Genomic DNA, 24,051 nt, shown 5'->3' on the forward strand with positions numbered 1-24,051 from the left:
TAGAGGCTTTGAAAATGGATCTGGCGAAATACAAGTTGGATATTCTGGGAGTGCAGGAGACGAGATTGCAGGAGCAAGAAAATGATCTCGGAGACCACAAGCTCTACCTGTCTGACTCGTGGTTGTCTGGTGTAAAGTCGAGACAAGGAGGAGTAGGCGTTGCTGTAAAGAAGTCATTGATAAACAGCATCGTAGAACAAGTGGCTCTAAGTGAACGTATTTGCTACGTCAAGTTCGCGGCTCGGAGGAGAGCCAATCTAGCTGTTGTTGTCTGCTACGCACCTACGAATGAAGCTAGTCTCCAAGAGAAGGATTTGTTTTGGAGTCAACTTTCAGACCTAGTTTCCAGCTTCAAACATAGGGAGCGTATTTGTGTCATCGGTGACCTCAATGCAGAGCCTGGACACCAGTTGAATGACACCATGAGCTGCAGAGGCCCGTTTGGAATGGGTGAAGAAAATGAAAACTCGGAAAAGTTGTTATCATTTTGCAATTCACACAAATTGCTCGTAGGTGGTACATGGTTCCAGCATCGACAAGTGCATCGGTACACCTACAACCCTCCCGATCCGAGTTGTCGAAAAAAAAATGCTGGATCACATTCTGTTTGCAGAGAGATACAGAGGATGTCTGACGAATGTGAGGACCAGAAGAGGGAAAACCACAATTACCGATCATGAACTGGTCATTGCGGAAGTATCTATGAAACTTTTGTCTAAAAAGCCATGTTTCACGCCCAGAATCAGTTCTGCAAAGCTGCAAGATGAAACAACGCGTGACTTATTCACGCAGGAGGTCAAGTTACATCTGGATAAGAGCGGCGATTTCGAGAAGACAGAGCAGTCTTGGGACAATTTTCGAAAAGCCCTGAACCAAGCAGCAGTGAAATGCCTCCTTCCGGACAAGCGAGTGAACAAACCTTGGATTTCTCCAAATTCTCTGGAACTTATCCGGAAACGAGCTGATCTACAGTTGAAGAAACACAGCAGCGCGGTGGCGTTGTTAGAGTTCACAAACTGCTGTAAGGAAGTCAGAAAAGCTCTACGTGCAGACAAACGGGCATGGCTTGAACGCAAAGGCCAAGAAGTGCAGAGCTTTGCGGACAGAGGCAACTTGAAGGAGGTTTTTGGGGCATCACAGCAGATTTGCCGAAACTGGAGTCCCCAGTTGACCAAATTAGTTTCAAGCACTGGCGTCAACTTACGGACGAAAGAGGAACGACTTGAACGCTGGACGGAACATTTTAGTCAACTCCTGAATCCCTCAACATCCAGTTGCAGTACGAGATTGGATCCCGAAGAAGCAGCTGAAAGCTTGTCGATTGACCTGAGCCCAATTCGATTTGAAGAAGTGCTTGAAGCTGTCCGCAGGTTGAAGAATGGCAAGGCAAGTGGACCCGATAACATTTCCTGTGAGATGTTGAAAGCACACAAGGGTATTGTCGAGTGGCTCTGGGACATCATAGATAAGTGTTGGTCGACGGAAGTTCTGCCCGATGACTGGAAGGTAGCAGAAATTGTCCCATTATACAAGAGTAAAGGAAAGAGGTCAGAGTGTTCGAACCACCGAGGGATCTCTCTATTGTCAATACCAGGCAAAGTGTTCGCTTCCGTTATTCTCAATCGATGCAAAGATTCAGTGGATCGCGTCTTAAGGGAAGAGCAGTGCGGCTTCAGAAAAAGCAGAGGATGCGCCGACCAACTCTTTGCCCTGCGTCAAAAAATAGAGAAATCAATGGCGTTTCAATTGGATATTAGCTTTTGTTTCATAGACTTTCGAGCGGCATTCGATTCTGTCGATCGTGAGCAGATGTACCAGATAATGAAACACTATGGTCTTCCGCAAAAAGTGATAAACATCATAAGAAACAGCTATTATGGATTCAAATGTCGAGTCAAAGCCGAAGGTGAGAAAGAACGCTTATTTGATGTCAGAACGGGCGTTAGGCAGGGTGATGTGTGGTCCCCAATCCTATTCGGCCTTGTCATCAACTATATTTTGGCTAACTCGGTGCATGGAGGATTAGACATTGGGAGATTGGTGGCTGACTTAGATTTTGCTGATGATGTTGCTCTCGTGGGGGTCTCAGACAGTGAGGTGCAAGAAAACCTACATCGAATCGAGGCCCTTGCGGAAGCCGCTGGTCTGAAGATTAATGTGGCCAAAACAAAGAATATGGGTGTAAAATGCGACAGCCCAAATGTTGTTGCAGTGCCTAGTATCCAACAGAACGTGGAGATACTCACTGGAACACATAAAGGCAAACTAGGACTCCTGGCAGAGACATCTAGCCAGTCACGGCTAACCATCAGCACGGAGGTGCTGCTGGGAACGAAAAAGAAAGCGGGCTGGTTCGAAACACAAGATGGCCGGAAGCTAAGATTGAAAAGCTTAGCGGTGGCTAAGCCAGCGTTGGTAGCTTCACAACAACAATCTGTGGTAGCAGATTCAGAGTCGCTAGAAAATGAGAGTCGGTCAGTGGTGGCTGACCAAGAGTCTTTAAGATGTCAGAATTGTCAGCGGCAATTCAGTACAGTTACCGGACGCAAAGTGCACCAAACAAGATTCTGCAAAGCCGGTTTGTCAAAGAATGTCGTCGACAAGTCAAAGTTCGAGCAACTAGAGGCGAGCCTTACCTGTGACATGTGTGAAAGAAAGTTCAAAACAGTCAATGGCCGAAAAGTTCACCAATCGAGATACTGTGGCAAACCTAAAGCAGTTGCCACACGCGTGTTTTCCTGCAAAGTACAAGATGTTCTCGGAAACGAGTTTGAAAACATAGAAGCGTTCAAGTATCTCGGATCATATGTCAGCCTCAAGCATGGAGACCTGCAGGAAGTCAATTGCAAACTTGCAGAAGGTAGACAACGGTTTGCTAACTTCCAAAATCTCTGGAAGAGCAAGCAGCTCAGCGTGCACCTCAAGTGCAATTTGTACAAAGCACTCGTTTTATCAGCCGTGCTGTACAGCTCAGAGACTTGGACTCTTTCGAAATTAATGGAAAGAAAACTTGAGAGTTTCCACTGTGGTTGTCTTCGGAGAATTCTACGTGTGTCATATCTGGAGAAAGCAACGAACGAAGAAATTATGTCAAGATCACGAATGCCCCAACTATCCACGATGATCATGCTCAAACGGATAAAATGGTACGGACACATCAAGAGAATGGAACCAGGAAGATTAGCCCGCAGTGCCTTCGATTGGGACCCGCCCGATCAATACGTCCATGCTAGACGCGCTCCTGGGGGGCAACGGAAAACGTGGATGAGTCAAATCGAAGGAGACTGTGTACGAAACAAAGTATCGTTCACCAGATTGCAGGAGAAAGCAGCAACCGTGTCAAAGAATGCCTTCAACAATTTCGTCGTACAGCACTTCACAGAATAACCAAACAAATAACTCTTCTTGTTTTGTTTGTATTTGTTGCCAACCGTGCCTTTATTTCATATTTGGAATTAAAGTGTTGAAACAGTAGTAGTTTTAATAGTAGTAGTAGTAGTAGTAGTAGTAGTAGTAGTAGTAGTAGTAGTAGTAGTAGTAGTAGTAGTAGTAGTAGTAGTAGTAGTAGTAGTAGTAGTAGTAGTAGTAGTAGTAGTAGTAGTAGTAGTAGTAGTAGTAGTAGTAGTAGTAGTAGTAGTAGTAGTAGTAGTAGTAGTAGTAGTAGTAGTAGTAGTAGTAGTAGTAGTAGTAGTAGTAGTAGTAGTAGTAGTAGTAGTAGTAGTAGGGGAGGCCAAGGTCAGAACGATGTAAGGAGGGTATCATATTTCTGACATGGCCGCCCCTAACCTATAAGCAAATTTCTAACAACATATTTCTGACCGAGAGTTCTCTGCATAATTCTCACCTCTCAGTTAGAAATATGCGGCGCATTTTTATCACTTGGCACAAAAACATATTTCTACTCCTATGACTAGAAATTCAAAAAGCCCCAATTCTCCAGCAATTTTGATAAATGATTGCTCACTGAAGATTTTTGAGCAAGTAGATTTTTGACAAAAGCTATTGATTGCTCAGACAAAAAAAATAGTTGATTATAATCATCTAGTCTGTCTTCAGGCTACAAAAGTACCGTGTTGGGGAATTGCAAGCATTTGGGCGAATTTTCAGACCAAAAATGAAATTTTTAAATCCAATAAAGAAAGTCTAAGAAAACGAAAGTAAAAAAAGTTGAAATATAGAACTACTAACTTGACAAGTAACGAATTCGAAATTTGAGTTTGAAATTTAATCAAAATTCTGAAAACGCTGAATTTGAATTATAATTCAAAGTTCACTAATTCCAATGTTATAATTTAAAAACGGAAATCTTTTACAGTATTTCTGAAACTAAATTCAATTGCTAAAATTGCTCCCTTCTTTTAGAGCGTTTTTGTTATTCCAATTTTGTGCGTAGCATCATTCAATCATTGCTCATTGCATCGAAAACTTATATTTACCTCAACTTTTTTTAGTGTGTTATTTCAACTAATTTTCTATTTTATATATATTTATTACCCCAAATCAAGAAGCCCTCTATAATTTTACTACTAATTCTTTAATAAAAGTATGATTTGGTTGGAACAGTTTGTGGACTATTGTGTATTTTTCATAGCCTTTTTCGGCAACTTTTTCAATTTAATTCTGTTGTACGTGAACAGAAAGCAATAGAAGAGCATGGACATTTACGTGTACAGTTTGGCCATGTTTGACTTCATCTACACATTGGGCATCCCTGTTCGCATTTATGTCAGATGGAAAGATGGACACTGGCCTTTTGGATCACTAAGTTAGTATGCTGGTTTTATATTCCTTGAAGTTTTTTTCGGAGGAAACATGAAAATTCAATGTTTAAATTCCGTTAAATTCAATGTTTAAAACCGTTAAATAGAATATTCATATTTTCTGGTTTTAAAATACATACACAGTTTCAAATGTTAGGTATGCTTATTTTATTTTTTTTTGTTTTTTTTTCAACTGTTCTCCGGCAAAAACCCAGAGTTGAATTGAAACTGGAACGTTTTGAGGGAAATAATTTTTGCTTGCACTTTTCCGCCCAGTAAAGAACGGGCGTGATAGACAATGAAAGTGAGGTCGCCAGATAAATCGATCTCTAAAGGTATCATGACACAGTCGTCTCTGTTGTCGAAACCTGGAATGGCATCGTACTCCTGTGACGTAGTAAATACTCTGCTCTCATTTTGGTAGACTTCGCAAAACGGTTTGCAACCTGTTCTCTGGCTGTTGATTAATGGCACTGGTCTAAGGATTAGATTGGTAAACCTAACTACCTTCTGTTGAGGAATGATTCGGGAATGCTGCTCGGAGGAGTTGCAAACGTCCGCAACGTACTCGATGTATCTTCTATGGGATGGTTTGATGCCGGCTCCTGTTCTCCTAAGTGTGAACAAATGCAAACTCGGCCCTAAAGTTTGATATATATTGCAAAAAGCGAAGAACGCAGCCACGACTAATGCCGACAAAGCTTTGCAGTGAATAACCGCAATGTTCTTGGCATCCATTTTCAACCATTGCGACATGTTTTTGCAGATTATCAGCAAATTGTTCAAATTGGGACTCTTTTTGGGGGGCCAACCGCAATCAGAAACACGGTTCTGAAATTTTTCGTGCCTGTATGTAGAGAGAGTTAAATTGTACAGTGCATATTTGCCCGAATGTTTGGCGTCCAAAAAAGCTTAACATCGTCGATGTTATATCGTACGGCTCCTTTTATTCCCTCTCGAGGATATGACATGACAAGAATTCGGGACGTAATGTAGGATATGTCCAGTTCACCTTTAGCGTAACTTGACATTGTTTCCATCAATTTGTTCGAAGTTTCTTTTTTATTTGATAGGAAGCTAGCAATGTGAAATTTGGCGAATGTGAAATTGTTCTTTTTGTTTTTGGCTTTTTCTCCCCTATTATTCCTTTGTGCGGATTCGGCACTTTTTTTAACCTTACTTTTGTACCAAAATCACACAATGCTTTCAAGTCAGGAACCTGTTGGTTTTCCTCCATGATTGTAACAGCCTTACAACTCTGGGTTAATGTAGCATCCATGTTGCAAAACATAATCCAGAAAAGACCGGATTGCTACAGACTGGCAGTAATCTCTCACTGATGTGGATCCATTGAGTTATTCTGGCATTGGGAATATCTTGAAAAGTGCTTCAAATTTTTTGGAGAGGTACCCTTTGTTGCAATAGAAGGATCCGTCATAGTTGAAGCGGTCCTTGCTGAGGGGCAAAAAGGACACAATTGTTGCTTTTTTCTTAGTTTTTTTTATTAAGTATCTGGCCGCCAATGCAAGATGATAGAGGTATGAACCATGAGCTCAAATTTCAATAGCCTACCAGACCAAAAAAACTACTTTCAAAGAATGTGGCCTACGCTTTTGATCACCCAAGTGCGCATCACGCAGAAAGTGATCACTTCAGTGACGACGCTTTCTATTATCACTTAAATAACCTAAAATGGAATCTATTTACTTTCAAATGTGGAAAACGGCCATGTATCTGTAACGGCCATGTAAAAATGACCATGATCAGTAGTTCCAGACTAGACTTGAAGTTCCGAACCACATTGCAAGTTTCGCTATACCAGAAGTTAAAAATACATCAGTCTAAAAGCACTACGAATTAGACCGACTATTTTTATAATTGATTTGTAATTGTAATTTCCTCAGGTTGTTTATGTTTTCTGATGGCCCTCAAGTTTCAAATTTCAAAAAACTAGGAATTGAAAAACATACCCATAGACAACAAGTCTAGTATAATCATTAATTGAAATTTTCAAAATAATATCCGATTGATCTCAATCGACGCTGAACTTCAATCATTTAATATTCCCCGCTCGAAATAATAAAATTAAGTTTTTGATTTGTAACAGATCGCAAAAAGGATAATATCAAAGTTTGGCTAATGAGCTCTTTTGGAGTACGAAAGCCATTGAATTTTCCTCCATTTTTCTCTATCTCTTTTCTCATTTTTTTCCACTCTTTTCTTTCTATAGCTCCGATTGAAAAGTATCTATCTAATCGAGAATTTCTCCAGAAAGCAAAAAAGCAAACAAGAGACTCAACATTTGAATTAGAAAAACAACGAGTAGTAAGTTAGCAGCTAATCAATTGAATTCTGCACCAACTTATATTATAACACTAAAAACATTAAACAAAGAGCGCCTTCATTATCTGCAATCGCGTTCAAGCCTTCTTTAAAATCAAAGACGGACTACATATTTAAATATAATTTAAATGGATCAAAAGACCAAAGTACAAATCAGAGGTAATTTTGTATGTGTACAATTCAAGGACAACATTAGACAATGCATTGAATAGGAAAATTGATAAATTATAATTAAACAGCACACTAATACAGCACTTTCGGAGAAAGGAGATGTAAATAATGAGTAGAATTCAAACAACTCAGTTGATTGAATCTAGAAACAATCAATGTTCGATGAAAAAAGAAGATCGGGATCAATTCCCGCCTTAGCATGGATTTAATAAAGTAACAGGCTATGTAAAAAATCATAATTTTATACTTGGGTGAGATGAGAGTTTAGTTTCTTAATATCTTAGCTCCTTTTTTCTTTGTCATCTGATGATGTGAATTGCACGATCATTCACCTTCAAAACTTGCATGTGGTCGTCTCTTTCATAACCTCACCGCATGTGAAATGAGGTTGTGTACCGCAAAAAGAGGCCGTGAAATAATGGTGTTAATCACAACAAGGAAACGTGGTTGGTCGTCTCAACAAGTGGCCCTCTCCCAAATATGCCGTGAAATCTTAACCTGAAACACCTAACGATCTAATCTTTGATCTGTTGAAATATATTTTGAATAAAATTCCATTTTCAGTTCTGTTTACATAACTTCTTGCAAATTCACTCCACACGTTATTCATTATTGCACGTGAGTTAAACTGAAAATGCCCTTTATGGATCGATACGTCATCCATTCACACAATTTAGCTATTTAATTTACTCACAGAATCCACATTTAAATTAAAAAGGAGACCAATAAATGCATTGCGGTGCCGGTTCATCGGGTCTTTCACTTTATAGCCCCCCATGAAATTATAGCCCCCCCATTATGGTATAATTACCATGATTGGGGGCCATAGGTTATCTGACAACTAAGAAGCTGGGGGGGAGCTGGGGGGGGTATAATGGGAAAGACCCCAAAGCACGACAGAACAGTTGTGAATGGAGTGTGATCAAATTTTACCTCCAAGCAGTTCCCCCTCGTAGAACCCGTCCTCGTCCATGTCCCCGTGTATGTAGACGTAGTCACCCTTGGTCACACACAGTTCCAACTCAGGGTTGTCATTCGGGGAGAACTTGAGAGGGTCGTACGTGTACTTGGCTATGTACACTGTCACCTAGATAAGCACATAAAAACATTTTTAGAGCAACTTTTCGCCCATTATCTTGATTCCAAGTCAACACCATTATAGTGAGAGTAAAGTTTGGGACCTTTGAGGGTTGCGACCCCACAATCTCATAATTGATTGCAATCCTGTGCTCTACAATGAGCCAAATGGTCCACTTAAATTGTCACATTATCATTTGAAGCTCCATCTTATGATCACAACTTACTTACTAGAGTGTATACTCTAACACCCACGTTTCCCTATTTGATTTTCGATACCTTTTCCTTAAAATGGAGGACTGGGATTGCAACTAAAATTCGTGGACAATACGAAAAGTCCAAAGTTGGTTGCATACCTGAGCAAGGTGCAATTTGAGAAAGGGTTTTTGATAAAATTTGATAAATTTTGAGACACTTCATAAACAACTGAGATGAGTTGTGAGATTACAAACCAGATGAGGATTTGTTGACTTGTGATACTCTGATTGTTTGCCAAGAGATTCCAGCAGAATTGTGTACTTTACACATGTAAGTACCACAGTCTTGTCTACTCAGTCGACTCATCATCAGAGTAGAATAGGAGTCAGAATGTTTCACCTGTACACAGTAAAACAGCATACAGATTAATATTACAACTTCAGTTAATATTCTCCCCACACTTTCCTCACATTTTTGGTCGAAAGAGAACGCAACAACCCAACTGTGGTATATCAAGCTAACAAATTAAAGTAAAAGAATCCTTAATTTTGTTTGTGATACCTGTCCAAGTTATCACGTGATGGAGAGATTTCGGATTCTCAAGCAAATCTAAGAGACATCCAAGATTGACTGATTTCAAACTGTCGGCATGACCACTTTTTGCTGTCCCGGTGTTTGTATTGTGTCAAAGTGTCCAGACCTCCAATTTCGACAAGTTCTTCAAATAATTGAGGCAAAACTTTTGGAATTGATGCCAAGCATTGAAGTTGTATTTCTTCGAATTGTGATGGTAACCATGTAGAGTCTTTCTGTGGTACGGGTAAAACGTAGTAAAACATAGCGGGTAATAATTTGAATTCCTTCAATAAAGGCGTGACCGAAGGGTTGTCTGATAAGTTCATGATGACGGCTAGAAGCATTCTTTTGAACTCGAAATCCTCCTCGCTTTCGGAGAAACGAAGTTGTTTTGTAAGGCTGTAGATGTTTCTGGTTTCTGTGAAAGAGAACAGAGTCAAGATTGTTCTGGCCAGAACAACTTCAATGAATGGCGATAGAGGGTCTGTTTTGGCTATTAGGTTGATTATCGCAAGTAGGTCGTTTCTCACAGTCCTGAAATGAAAAGGTCCATTTATGACTTTAAGTTTTTTTAAATTGAGATTTATAGTATTCCAGGACCGTTCGAAATAGTTCCGGGGTCATCGTATATGGTATCATACAAATCATAACGTGTTGCCAAGGAACAAGATAAAACATGTCTTGCTCGATTCATTAATGGTTGTGAGGACAATCAAAAAAATTGCTGTGCTAAGATTTGAATTTCCTCCAAAATGAAAAATGCAATCAAAAATCTGGTTTGTACGATTGTAGTACACATTCATACGAACAAATTAAGCCATCATTCACGTCTCTACGATGTTTCAAATTTTTGCAACGAAAAATTGAAAATTGAAAATTTTTAGAACGAAAAATTGAAAACTGAAAATTGAAAATTGAAAACTAAGCTATAGTAAACAAACATGGTTTACTATAGCTTAGTATGATATGTTCATTAACTGAAATGATTGGATTTGATTAAATAACGACATCAAATGTCGAGAGCAACAAACACACCTTACTAATTTTGATGCTGAAGATTACGTCAATTCGAATCAGTTTCATGATCTTCAACAACGTTCAATTTCCGAAGCAATACTTCCTTTCGCTTCCGTTTGGCTTCTTCCTTCTTAGCAGCTGCCTTTTGGTGGGACGGCAAGTGGCTCCATCTCTTCTTTTTGACAGTACGCGTATTTGGCGGTTTTGGAGCTACATCAAGTTCAAGCTCCCTATTGAACAATTGCCCGCTATCACCACTCAGTTGGGGCGCTACCTGACGTTTTGCTCGTGAGGAAAGATTGCGAAGGATCTTCAGCTGCTCTTTTCCCATTCCAAAGGCAAAATTCTGTGCTACGCGAGAGAATCTGTCTGTGTCTGCCAAACAACCAGCTTCCAACCCTACTACGATTGATGGGCCTCGGACGGTTAAAACGGTATTTGCCCACAAAGACGGTTGAGCGATTATACTGCCAGGTGTAGATAAATGCACGTACAACAGATGACGCCATTGATGAGGTGGTCCGGTCTTGATTAACTCCATGAAATCAGCAGGTGTTTTTATCATGCGAATTAACCAGATTGAGGCCGAGATTGATCCTGCGTAAATGAAGACTTTTTGGCCAAACAGAACTGCAGCAACCGAATCATCTCCACTGTCCTCAATGTGTCCTTCGGTGAACCACTGGTTGCGGCCAAAAATTGCAGCTACAGCACGAAATTGAAGTGTTGCAGGCATGTCAAACTTACAAAGATGGTCCACTCGAAATGACCATGATTTGCAACTACCAAGAATCTCGTGCTTCACTTCGAGCTCGTTTACATGCTGTATTCGTGTCCCACGACCAAGTGGACTCCAAAGAGATTGCAGACAATCAGTTTCTTCGCACTCTTGAACCATCTTGGTGAAGTTCTTCTGCAACTGGAAAATCTCTTGATTCTGGATCTCGATGACTTTCGCAATCCAACCAGTCGTCGGACAGATAAACTCGTCCATGGAAGCAGCTCCTAATCCTGCGTAAATACTTTGCCATGTTTTTCGCCCAGTTCCATCGAAAGTTGGAACAAACTGCCAACCAACAGACAACAATGCAGCTTTCGAACAAAAAGCATCGGCAAATTCACAAAACAAATGTTCAGTCATAACTTTCTGAAGTTGAACACATTTAATGAACTGGTCTAAATTTGAAACATACACATCAAACACGGAAGTAAACATGTACTAAACAGTCTAAACGCATGTCTCTACGCATTTTATTGTTGCCTTCGAAGTTCGCTGATGATGTTCTCAACATTGATGTTCTCAAGATTGATTCTTTTAAAACTACCAACTGTGGGGAGACTGAATTAATTGCGGCTCTTAGTAAACTGTATCAATTGGGTTTAATCAGTTTAATCAGTTGGGTTTAATACAAAACGACCTGACCGTACTAGGACAAAAGATCGAAAGACAACAGATCGAAAGCTTAAACTGGGACAATTAAATTAAATTATTCAAATTCCGTGTTGGCCAATCAGATTGCAGCTCTCAAATAAAATACAGGCATAACTCTCCAAAAAGCTCTCGACGCCATTGAACACTATGTCTCAACGTAAATAAAGAATCTAACAGTAAACAAATAACTAACATAATCAAAAAACAAATAATAAAAGCAAAGTCTCAACCAAAGAGTTAACTAGAGGAATCAGAAATTTGGTGACACGAAATAACAGACGAATCTTGGTTGTTGTTTGCTCTTTGATGTGTGCTCTTTGTGTGCCGTTTGAGATTACAACGTTTATTTGTGGTCTTCTTGGCAGTGTGGCGCGTTCTCCTGTTCTCCACTGTTCTCCTGTTCTCCACTGTTCTCCTGCTCCACTGTTCTCCTGTTCTCCACTGTTCTCCTGTTCTCCACTGTTCTCCTGTTCTCCACTGTTCTCCTGCTCCACTGTTCTCCTGCTCCACTGTTCTCCTGCTCCACTGTTCTCCTGCTCCACTGTTCTCCTGCTCCACTCTTCTGTTCACAAACTCTTTCTTCTGCAACTTTCTATCAATTTCTGCAACTCCATGGCAAAGCCCCGTGTCGGGGTCTACAAGAGCTAGTAGAACTGGCGCGCTTTCCACTGCTTCCACAACCGTCCCATGAACTACCAATTTTACACTTAGGTTTCCACATACTGCTGATTCATTCTCCACTTCTACATTTTCAGGCTTCACAAACACAGCTTCCGACTTGTGATGTTTCACATCCATGACAAACAACAAACGCACACAATTTGCAAGAGTAAAAAAACAACTTTCAATCAATCTGAAAAACACAACATATAATAAGCATTGAGTCTACTATTCTGACACTGGAAAAAGATAAACCGAAATAGACTGATAAACAAACTAATTCTGACTCGCACATCAAACTCCGCCTCCGCCTCCGACCCCCGCCTCCGCCTCCTATTGCCATATTAAAAGTCTTAAGCATGATGGGAATAACTTTCAATTTGAAGGTTAATCTTTCAAAACTCAAAACAATAACAAAATCTTTCAATATCTTTCAATATCTAACAAAATCTTTCAATATCTTTCAATATCTAACAAAATCTTTCAATATCTTTCAATAATAATCTTTCAAAATTCAAAACTCAAAACAATAACAACTGAAAGTTGAACTGATCCGGGCATAAAAGCCATATATTAGAGACTACTGTGATTGCACTCATCATTTTCATCGTTATTATTACAAACTACACTTTCGCAACAGAAAAGAGGAGTTCACATTGTAAAAAAACTACACACATATAATCCTTGAAGCTAACCAACTATACTTTTTGAAGCAATTTTAAAACTAATACATTGGATTCACTAATGTTTCAACAAACATTGTTGCAACAGTTTTGAAGAACACTGCATCAATCTATATCTGGTAAAAGCATCATCTATATTTGACAGACAGAAGTGAAAAGAAGATATTACGTCACCATAAAGTTATAGCAAACACAAAAATATCATCCGATAACAAGAAGAAGTTCCGACTATTGAGTCAAGTTTAACAAAAATATTAAACTAAGCATATGTGCTTTTCCTGATGAAGAAATACTGTTACTAAATTCAAAGCCGATAGAAAATGACAGTTAGAAACCATATGAGCAAAACCCACCTCGCTTCCACTTTTCTAGCTCTTTAATCAAGAAACAAACATGGTTGTACGAAGTTACGTTTTTGACGTCAACTTCTTCAACTAAATGAAACAGATTTGTTTTGTTCGGCACACTTTTGCCGAGAAGCTGTGCGTAGAAATATTTTGCAATGACAAGGTACTGCTGATTGGTCAACTGCTTTTTACGGGGGCGGTTACAGAGAAACGTTGAAATGAGATCGATTGATGGCATCTCCTTTCCCTTTGTTGACACTTTATGGGTGAAGGGAAGATACTTTGGACGCTTCTTCAAACTGCCCTGGTTGTCGTGATCTTTTCCATAATCATCGTCATCGTCTTCATCGTCCTTGTCGCTTTCTCCACTTGAAATATCGCATCCTTCAGCATCTTCAGCATTGTTGGTAACCTCGCCTGCAAATTCGCTAGTCTCTTCCTCCAGACTAACTAACTGAAGAACTTGTGATCCATTATTAATTTCGCACAACTTACCCTTGTAATTAGATGGGAGATTCAGAAGCTGATCTATTGCATGTGAGGTAACATTCGCGTCTATTTCCTTTGGTTGTAGTTCGTAGAAGTTCTCCGCAATTCGCCTTGTATGACCGATATGTCGATCTAGTGCCTTTTGGGTTCGGAGATCTGATACGTACTGTGCAAATATAGTGCACATTGAATGCCTCCAAACGTTCGTGTTCAACTTAATTTTCATGCCAATTATTTTTTCGAGTGGTACGTACCATTTGGAATACACGTTTTTACGGACATTTTCATCGACCTGATTCATATCGAGAAATAAGTGATTCTGGTCACCAAGTCCCAGCTTTTGCTTCAAGTCAACAAACCTGAGGAGATAATCAAATTCTTCGCATGTCAAAATTACTCTTCTGACGGATTCTTTTCGGAAGTTTTTGTTTGTGTTTCGCATTTGTTCCATCAACTCGTGCTTTGCTTTGCGGAATCCACTGTTTCTAGCGGTGCTAATTTTATCAAGGAGAGCTCTGTCAAAACACGCAAAGGTAACGGTTTTATGCTTCCGGTTCAGATGAACTCTATCAAAAAAAGACTTTTCAAGATACATGGCTGTAGATATTCTGCACACATTCCGATTTACAATCACAAAAATCAGAGAAAACTGCAAGAGGCGGTACTTGCGAACTATGTCGCGTGAGTTTTTACTGGATATGTCAGCATCCTCCAAAAACTCGAAGCAATCAATTAGAACTGTCATTATTTTGTAAAAACATTCTTTCACTTGATCATAGTTAACTATTGAATGTTGCTTAAACTCCTGGTTGAACTGAGTTTCTACCGGTATAACAGTTTGCGCTGTTGATTGATATCTGTCCAGCGCTGCGTCCATATTATCACAGGTCCAAATCCAATGCATGTTTGGTGGATACAAAGCCAGTTTGCAGAACTTGACAAAATCACGTAGTTCTCGACACACTTGCGCTTTTGTTGAACCCATTCTAACACTCATAAGTTTTTCGAACTTCTCAAACAGCTCTGGCACGCAGGTAACGGTTTCAAAACCATTTGATTCATTAATGAGCAACTTAATTTTCGTAAGCTTAGCAGGCATCTTTTCCGGACAAAACTTCCGCTTACCATTGAGAAACATGCTTTGCTTCTCCTTACGCCAGTTATCAACGGCAAGGTTGAAGTCAAATTTGTGTTTATTAAGGGGAAACACAGTTTCCGCAATCTGTCCAATAAAGTTTTGAGGGCAAATACTTTCGGGAAGATCTCTCACTTTGCGAACTTTGATTACGCTATGAGTTGCATCATTCTCCACTACCGACCAATGGATTGCTTTTCTGGTATACAGAAGAAGACAGTCATCTTTGGTGCACAAGAAAAGTTCCCTAGTGCTCCTTCCGTGTCTTCTTTCGAAATAATGCAGCTTGGCTACAATTTTCAAGTGAACTTCGTTTGTCATTTTATGAATGTCTCTCAGATGACGCGGTAAGCAGGTGTGAATATTTATAACTTTCAGACAGAACTGACACGTCACGGGAAACAACTTTGTTCTTTTGGCAATTTGGTCAACCTCAGCGATTGAAATCAAAGTTTGTTCATTTTGATTTAACGTCAGATTTTTGATCTCTCCACAACTGCTCTCGGAGTTTTGGTTTTGTTCATTCCTGGTGCATCTATTAGTTTTTGAATTGGTGGGCTGTACAGTTGTATATTTGGTACTTTCCGAAGACGTCGAGACCTCTGAGTTAGTCTCTCCAGAAGTTGTGTCGTGGGAAAATTTTGGGACATCTAAGCTTGACTCCAAGGCGGTTTTGTAGGCAGAGAGAAAACTTACCTTCTTTTTTTTGTCTTTCGATTTTTCCTCTAGAGGACTGTAGTCCGGGTCGTTGTCTACTGAACGTTTACGTTTCATAATTACATTTCTTCCGTTGGTTAGCGGTTTGAGCTTGAACTTTGAGCTTTTTTCTCTGGGAACTAATTGCCCACGTTTGCATCTCTCCATGACTAATTCCACTTGATAAGTTCCTATCTCATATTCACAACAGTTGCCTTCCAAAGAACCTGGCCATCGGAACTTTACATTTTCATTATGGACATTGTTCATGTGGTCTTTAATATGTTCCACGTAACCCCCTGGTATTAAAACGTTGCATTTTTTACACTCCACAAAATTGAAGAAAAAGGGACTCACTATATTCTCAAATATGTGGGTGCACTCATGGAGGAATACGTGCTTTGCGATAAGGAAATCCCCGTAAAGCAGTGATGAGCAAAAGTAGCACTGGAAAGGAAGAAACATTGTATTGTGAAACTCGTCATCGTCGTTGTCGACGCGAATGTCAACAATCCGCGATACTGGAGCAGATGCCTCGGGTGTCAGCAAGCAGTCATTTCTATCCTCTCTCGCATCAATTCCATTGTCAATCTGGGGCAGAGATGTGCCAGTAGTAGAGGCCACAGTTGTTATCGAGTAGTCCAAATCATCAGGGAGTCCTGGTTGTTCCTCATTGTCGGCAATTTTTTGTCGGTGTTTTGATTTTTCATGTTGACACATCTGACCTTCGTTTCTATCCTCTCTCGCATCAATTCCATTGTCAATCTGAGGCAGAGATGTGCCAGTAGTAGAGGCCTCAGTTGTTATTGAGCAGTCCAAATCATCAGGGAGTCCTGGTTATTCCTCATTGTCGGCAATTTTTTGTCGGTGTTTTGATTTTTCATGTTGACACATCTGACCTTCGTTTCTATCCTCTCTCGCATCAATTCCAATGTCAATCTGAGTCAGAGATGTGCCAGTAGTAGAGGCCTCAGTTGTTATTGAGCAGTCCAAATCATCTGGGAGTCCTGGTTGTTCCTTATTGTCCGCAACTTTCTTTCGGTACTTTGATTTTCTGAGTTGACGCGTCTGACCGTCGTTTTTGTCCTCTCTCGCATCAATTCCATTGTCAATCTGAGGCAGAGATGTGCCAGTAGTAGAGGCCTCAGTTGTTATTGAGCAGTCCAAATCATCTGGGAGTACTGGTTGTTCCTTATTGTCCGCAACTTTCTTTCGGTACTTTGATTTTCTGAGTTGACGCGTCTGACCGTCGTTTTTGTCCTCTCCCGCATCAATTCCATTCTCAATCTGAGGCAGAGATGTGCCAGTAGTAGAGGCCTCAGTTGTTATTGAGCAGTCCAAATCATCTGGGAGTCCTGGTTGTTCCTTATTGTTCGCAACTTTCTTTCGAAACTTTGATCTGCCAGTAGTAGAGGTCTCGGTTGTAATCGAGCATTCCAAAACACCCGGGCCTCCTGATTGCTCCTTGTCGGCAATTTCGGACCGAATCTCCTGCCTGAGTTTTCCCTCCACTCGCACGGTTTCCAGGAGGTTTACAGCCAATTCTTTGATTTCTGTGTTATACTTCGCAATAACTGCTTTTATGCTTCTGCTTGCTTTAGTGGACAAATTATCACTTACTAACAGTTCCGAATTGTTTTGATTAAAGCAAGCATTCATGAAATCACTACTGCTTCCAGAAGTATGATTAATAGAATGATGTTCAGGAACATTCGAAATTTTTTTCGTTTTCCAGGGTCTATGGATATGGCCTCCCAAGCCGTAGTCGTATCTAAGCTCCGACTGCGAACTGACAGAGCACAACGTCACAAACATTACATGTGGGTTTCTGTTTTGGTCCCGGTAAATCTTAGCGTAGCAATTTGGATTGTCCTCAGAATCATTAATGAATCGAGCAAGACATGTTTTATCTTGTTCCGCGTTAACAAACAAATCTTTCCGGTTTGTGAAAGCATATGATAGATCAGTTAGGTTGTCATACTCACGTTTTGACAGTCTTTCGCCACGATAAAACAAAAGAAACTGGCCAGCCTCGAAGTCTTTTGTTGTAAACAGGCCATAACCAATTTCATCGCTAACGAACCCCACCCTGAAGCAATTGTCCGGGTCTTTATGAAGATAATCTTCTGGGTTGATTTTTAACCGTTTTTTTCGTATACAGCTCATTAACTTAACTGAAATTAATAGGAGGAAATAAATTAAATGAACGAGAAAGTTTAAGATCACGCAAAACAGTCACTCAAATAGCAAATAATGATTAATTATTATACCATCATGCAGATCTGATTAGTGAGATGACGGAAATTTAGATTTATCTGCTTCCCACTTTCAGGGGCCAATATGAATCGTCGATTTGCAACGCCGATAAAACTATTCCATATTCTTTAACAAGTGAACTATTCACAGTTGATCCGATGGTATAACAGACTCTGATAATGGCTCTTTCGATCTTTGTCATTACACCACCTACATCAACTCGTCACCCAACCCTCCCCACCCCCGTAAACGGTTACAGTAAAAACTCCTTATGTATGAGTTTCAAATCGCATTAAAAAAAATTCACCCCTGTCAGGACGCCAAGATTCATTTAATTAAAGGATACGAACGTGTAGTTATACACATGTAGTTCCTATCTAAATCAACAGAACTCACAAACCTGACTATCCGGATTGCGTGGCTTCGAAGTAGGTCTCTTTATCCAACTAATTTATATTAGCAACAAGCTTTACTTCGGAGTGAGAGCAATAGAGATCACTCAAAATGAAGAACGGAACCGTGAAAAAGTCACTTGAGAAGTCAAAGAAAGTTCTAGAAGAAAAGCGCATGGTCAAACGAAAAATTTGCATAAAAAAGACCAACACGTTTACAATAATTGCTATGAATTTTATTACAATTATTGCTTCAAATTTCTTAAAATTTCTGTTCGAATTACTTAAAATGTAGCTGTCACTTTTTTAAAATGGAAAAGTAGAAAATCAAAAATTTTTACATATCGTGTTCAGGATCGCTTCCTTTTTCTTTGCCCGTAACTGTTTCAGTTCCTCTTCAAACAAAAGAAACTGTTGGTTCTTTACATCACTTGAAGCTGCTGCATTTGGAGACTGAACCGGAGTTGCTTGCAGCTGTTTTTGAATAGGCTTTGATGACTTTGTTTGCGGCGGCTCTTGGGGCGAGTTGTCGATACTTACTGCACTAGCGGGAGAAAGGAAAATTTGGCCAATTTTCCCCCAAGTATAACTGCTGGATGATTTAGCACCGTGTTTAATAGCCGCCGTTGAATTTGCAGAGTCATCTTTGCAACAGTGTCATAGGTCAGTGAACTTTTAGCTCTTCCATGATGGAATCGGCTCAACATTTTCAGAGACGACCCCAGTTGTTTCCGAGCCGCATTCGCCCGACCTGTGAAACCCAACTGTTAGAGATGGTACACTTCTTGGGGACATGCTGGGGATATGAATGAAAGTCATCAGACATGACCCCGAAAAAGTACTAATGACGTATTTCTAACAGTACAAAAGACAGCTGGTGTTCAACCGCTGACATGAATTGACTGGATGCGGCTTGTCACGAAGCGGACATACGGACATATGGGCATTACTACAGGGCTGTGGATCTTAATGTCCAACAAGTGTCTAAATCGAGCCATAATTTAGTTCGGATCTTTTCCGTTTGTGCCCCCCAGTACGTTATGCGCCCCCCAGTTACAGAGCACGTGTCATTACATAGTAAATCATTATGTAAAGATATTGCACGTGCGTCTGGGGGGGTGCAAATAATATGCGCCCACTAAGCTGGGGGGCACAAACGGAAAAGATCCTTTAGTTCTTTAAATTTTAAAACAAAAAGCAACAATGAAAACAGGAGGCAACAGTGAAAGGGGGTTGGGACACTAATGATGGGACTAATGGGACTAAGGGGATTGGCAATAATGATGAGAACACTAAACACTAAGGACTTCGGACACTCCTTCGACTTATTCGTTTTTCCATAATCTTCTATTTCACCCGCGTCGCTTTCTCCATATGAATTAACGCTGCTTCCCCTACGTTCACTAAATTCTCAAGCAGCTCCGGCACGCAGGTAACGGTTTCAAAACCATTTGATTCATTAATGAGCAACTTAATTTTCATAAGCTTAGCAGGCATCTTTTCCGGACAATACTTCCGCTTTCATCTTTCTGACTTGCTCAAATTTCTAAGTTTCAACTATAGCAAGAATTTGAACTATCGAGTTACCGGCGTATTTGTGGGTGTGATTCCGGTCCACTTCGACGGTCTGGGTAACGGAAACCCTTATGGGGAGGTGGGAAAAAATTTCCCACCACACCATGAAGGTTATGATGTTTTGTGTATTTTGACATAAAACAACATCCACAGAAATTTGATGAAATCGTGAAAAAGGAAAAATTGTTGAGTTAATCCCATTAATTAATACAAATAGCTTCAAGAACTTAAATACTGTCCAGAAAACACAAAAAGCACGTCTGAAAACTTGTTCAATTGCAAAATAAAATCATTCATTTGGTCAAATGACCTATTTAGACTACCAAGTTTCACATTTCGCTAAAATACACCATCAAAACGTGTAAAAGAATGGTACAATATGTATATAGCGACCCTCCCCATTAACTAAGCAGTCTAAAAAACTATAATGTTTAATCTTGACACAAAAAATTTCACATTTATGTCACCGCTGAAGTAGCCAAACAAGGACCAAATTCGAAGTTCGGAGCATACAGAGTTGAGTGGGTCAAAAATTGACCCACTCAACTCCGTAAAATCATTCCAAAAATTTATATGGTTATCCTCCACACTATCAGGGGAATTCAATGAACTAATCAATGTATGTTTATTCTGGTTCTCTGGGGTACCCGTATTTGGAGAACACCAAAGTCACCTAATTGGTAAATTTTTAAAATTTGAAATTTTTTTAAAAAAGTGTATAACTTTTTCATCACGACGACTTAGGACAGCGCCTATACAACGAAACCAAGAGAATTACAGCATCAGAAGAATGAGTTTCTGCCTGAAAAATTTGATAAGGTACTTTGAAAGATATCAGCAAATTACTGAATTGTACCCCTTTTTCGAGCTAGAAGCAGAGCCACAGTTCTGCAGAAATCAAGCATAGCTGATTAGAACAGTCATGCTGACGTTTTTGTGGGAGTAGCTTAGGTCCAACCAGTAAATCTTTGGCACGGCAAGTCTCAATGGGGAGGCGGAATAAGTTCCCAAGTCACCATGGAGGCTAAGATGTTTTGAGTGGTTTGACAAAAAAAACAACACACACACACAGAAATTTGTTGAAATTGTCAAAAATGAAAAGTTGTTGAATTAATTATGATCGAAAAAACTTGCTTCACGGACAAAAATATGATGTAGAAAACGGAAATTAAATAAGGAGAAGGACGTGTTATTGAAACTTTAATACTCCAACTAAAAAATATAAAAAAGACGGAAAATTCTGACGTGCATCAAAAAAACATGCTGAAAAGCAAGTGCTGATTAACTAATGTTAAAGAAGAGCTCGGCAAATACGGAATGCATGGTTGATCACAGAAATTAAAGCCATTTTGACGAAAGAAAGCAATTTTTGAAAAATGGCATTGCTTTTGTTATTTTGGTCAAAGATATTCTTTTTAAAAACGACGGAAGACTGAGTGATTAATCATTTGAAAAAAGGTTTTTAGATGACTCGACTGAAAATAAAAGATTTTATATGCAATTTTTTGGCTGCGACGTCATTCAATATCAGTTCGTTCTCAAAAACAGACTGCTGGTTCAAAAACTGACGACAATTAAATACTACAAAAGCTTTGATGTTGCAAAAGTTACAAAATCTTTATCACAAAAATTTGGATGATTTACAAAAAATGATAACAATTTAGTGATTCTGGCTTTGCGTTAAATGTTAGTGAAAATGTCAACCAGTAAGAAAAGTTAAGATAGACTATCAGCAAAAAAAAAAACAATTAATTTATTCAACGCATACTTTATAACAATTTTAGTTATTGAGTGAGTGTATTGAAATTTTCTGTCTATGCTGTATATTTGCAGTTAAATTGAACTGATTGATTGATCACAATAGTTGATTGATCACAATAGTTTCTAAAAATTACCTTCATGAATTAAAAATTGAAGCAGATAACCCAAGTATCTACTTCGGTTTTCAGAAAGTAATTTTCTCAAACTATTTGTTCCCTTAACGCATGTAAGCTTCACCAAACAACCCATCCACTCTTATTAGTACCTCTTGCACCTAAAGGTCATTAGACCTTTTTTTCAACAGAATGTCAAAAAACACATGAAATCCTAGTCATAGACTAACACGATACATAGTTCTGACCACGTTAATTTACTTCAACCTTAAATTCCTACAATTTTTTGGCGTACTACGGTAGTGAAAACAGCTTCATGCTGTTTATTGTTGAACCCTTTCTCTAAAATCATGGGCCTAGAAAGCTTTACCGCCACTGGCTTGAAAAAAAAAACTGAGGAAGGAGAAAGGTGGTCTCAAAAATTTAACCTCATTTCTTGAAAGAACGAAGATTGTAACGCTGTTGAAATATCCCGCCTCTGTTAGCTGGGCTGAAATGCCAGACAACAGATGTGTCAAGTGCCGATAATAATGCCTTTGAAACAAAATGGCACAAACAAAAACAAAAATTGCAAATTATTAAAAAAAGAAAACGTTTTTTTTTTGCTAGATTTTGCACAATTCTTCGTGCCGTATGAACCTTTTACTATTCTCCTGCTCACATTTGACTACTCTGGAGTAGAATGATGTGTTTAATTTTAAAAAAACACCTGTAAACGATCTTTTTCGCTCTCTCAATGAGTAGCCTATTACATCGTTCAGACGAAAGTAATTTTTTAGGCGAAAAAAAAATCAAACTCTCCTTTTTCATGCAAAATGAATACCGGAGTGAAAAATGCGGAGCAAATAGGTTTTTGCCTGCTGAAAACCACATTTTCAGCATTTTTGATTCAATTTTTTGGTTTTTCAGATTTTTGGAAATCTCAGGTTCATCTTTCCTGCTGATGCAGGGGCTCTTAAATTGCTTAAATTTTGAGTTATAGTCAAACTGTTTTTCAACCCAAAATGATTATTTCAGTATAAAGCACTTGTACAGATGAGTTAATTCACCAAATGAAAATGCTCTAGCACCATTATTTGCAATTTTATTGAAATTTTAAATTTAGTAAGGAGATGGCACAAAACTGGCTTTCTAGTCAAACGTTTTCTATTTTCGTCGTATGTGCATTCTAACTAAAATTTTTCAACGTGATCCCAGAAACAAGGAACCAATTGATCTCGCAGGAGGTCATACGTGCCATAAAAAAGGCATTTAAACAACAAAAAGTGACTTTTATTCCAAATGTGTAAGAAAATTTAAAACTCTTGTTGCTCAAAAACAGAAAGTGAAACTTTGTGCCAATTTGTTTTTTTAGCCACTACGCAAATCCTAAAAGGTTCCCAAAACCAATTTTCCGACGTGGAGAGCGAGGCGGAAAAAATGCGGTCAAAAACAGAATCGAAATCACCCTTATACATCGATCTAACTTGGCTGCCCTAGTAGTAGTAGTAGTAGTAGTAGTAGTAGTAGTAGTAGTAGTAGTAATAGTAGTAGTAGTAGTAGTAGTAGTAGTAGTAGTAGTAGTAGTAGTAGTAGTAGTAGTAGTAGTAGTAGTAGTAGTAGTAGTAGTAGTAGCAGTAGTAGTAGTAGTAGTAGTAGTAGTAGTAGTAGTAGTAGTAGTAGTAGTAGTAGTAGTAGTAGTAGTAGTAGTAGTAGTGGTAGTAGTAGTAGTAGTAGTAGTAGTAGTAGTAGTAGTAGTAATAGTAGTAGTAGTAGTAGTAGTAGTAGTGGTAGTAGTAGTAGTAGTAGTAGTAGTAGTAGTAGTAGTAGTAGTAGTAGTAGTAGTAGTAGTGGTAGTAGTAGTATTAGTAGTAGTAGTAGTAGTAGTAGTAGTAGTAGTAGTAGTAGTAGTAGTAGTAGTAGTAGTAGTAGTAGTAGTAGTATTAGTAGTAGTAGTAGTAGTAGTAGTAATAGTAGTAGTAGTAGTAGTAGTAGTAGTAGTAGTAGTAGTAGTAGTAGTAGTAGTAGTAGTAGTAGTAGTGGTAGTAGTAGTAGTAGTAGTAGTAGTAGTAGTAGTAGTAGTAGTAGTAGTAGTAGTAGTAGTAGCGGTAGTGGGGGACAAAATCCAACCTCACCTCCACGTGGTGTCCCCTGGGGGTAGGTCATGTGCTGCGGATCTACGCTCACATGGTCGAGCTAACGAGGCACTGGTCTTCTAGTTTGTGGCGCAACTAGTCGTATCTCAGCCTTCAAACACCAAAGCAATGAGTAGAGTGGGTCAGCGGTGGCTGATCAAGAGTCTTTAAGATGTCAGAACTGTCAGCGGCAATTCAGTACAGTTACCGGACGCAAAGTGCACCAAACAAGATTCTGCAAAGCCGGTTCGTCAAA

Source organism: Convolutriloba macropyga, chromosome 13 (genome assembly GCF_964194025.1).
Source record: "Convolutriloba macropyga chromosome 13, txConMacr16.3, whole genome shotgun sequence".
In the NCBI taxonomy this organism is placed as follows: domain Eukaryota; kingdom Metazoa; phylum Xenacoelomorpha; order Acoela; family Convolutidae; genus Convolutriloba; species Convolutriloba macropyga.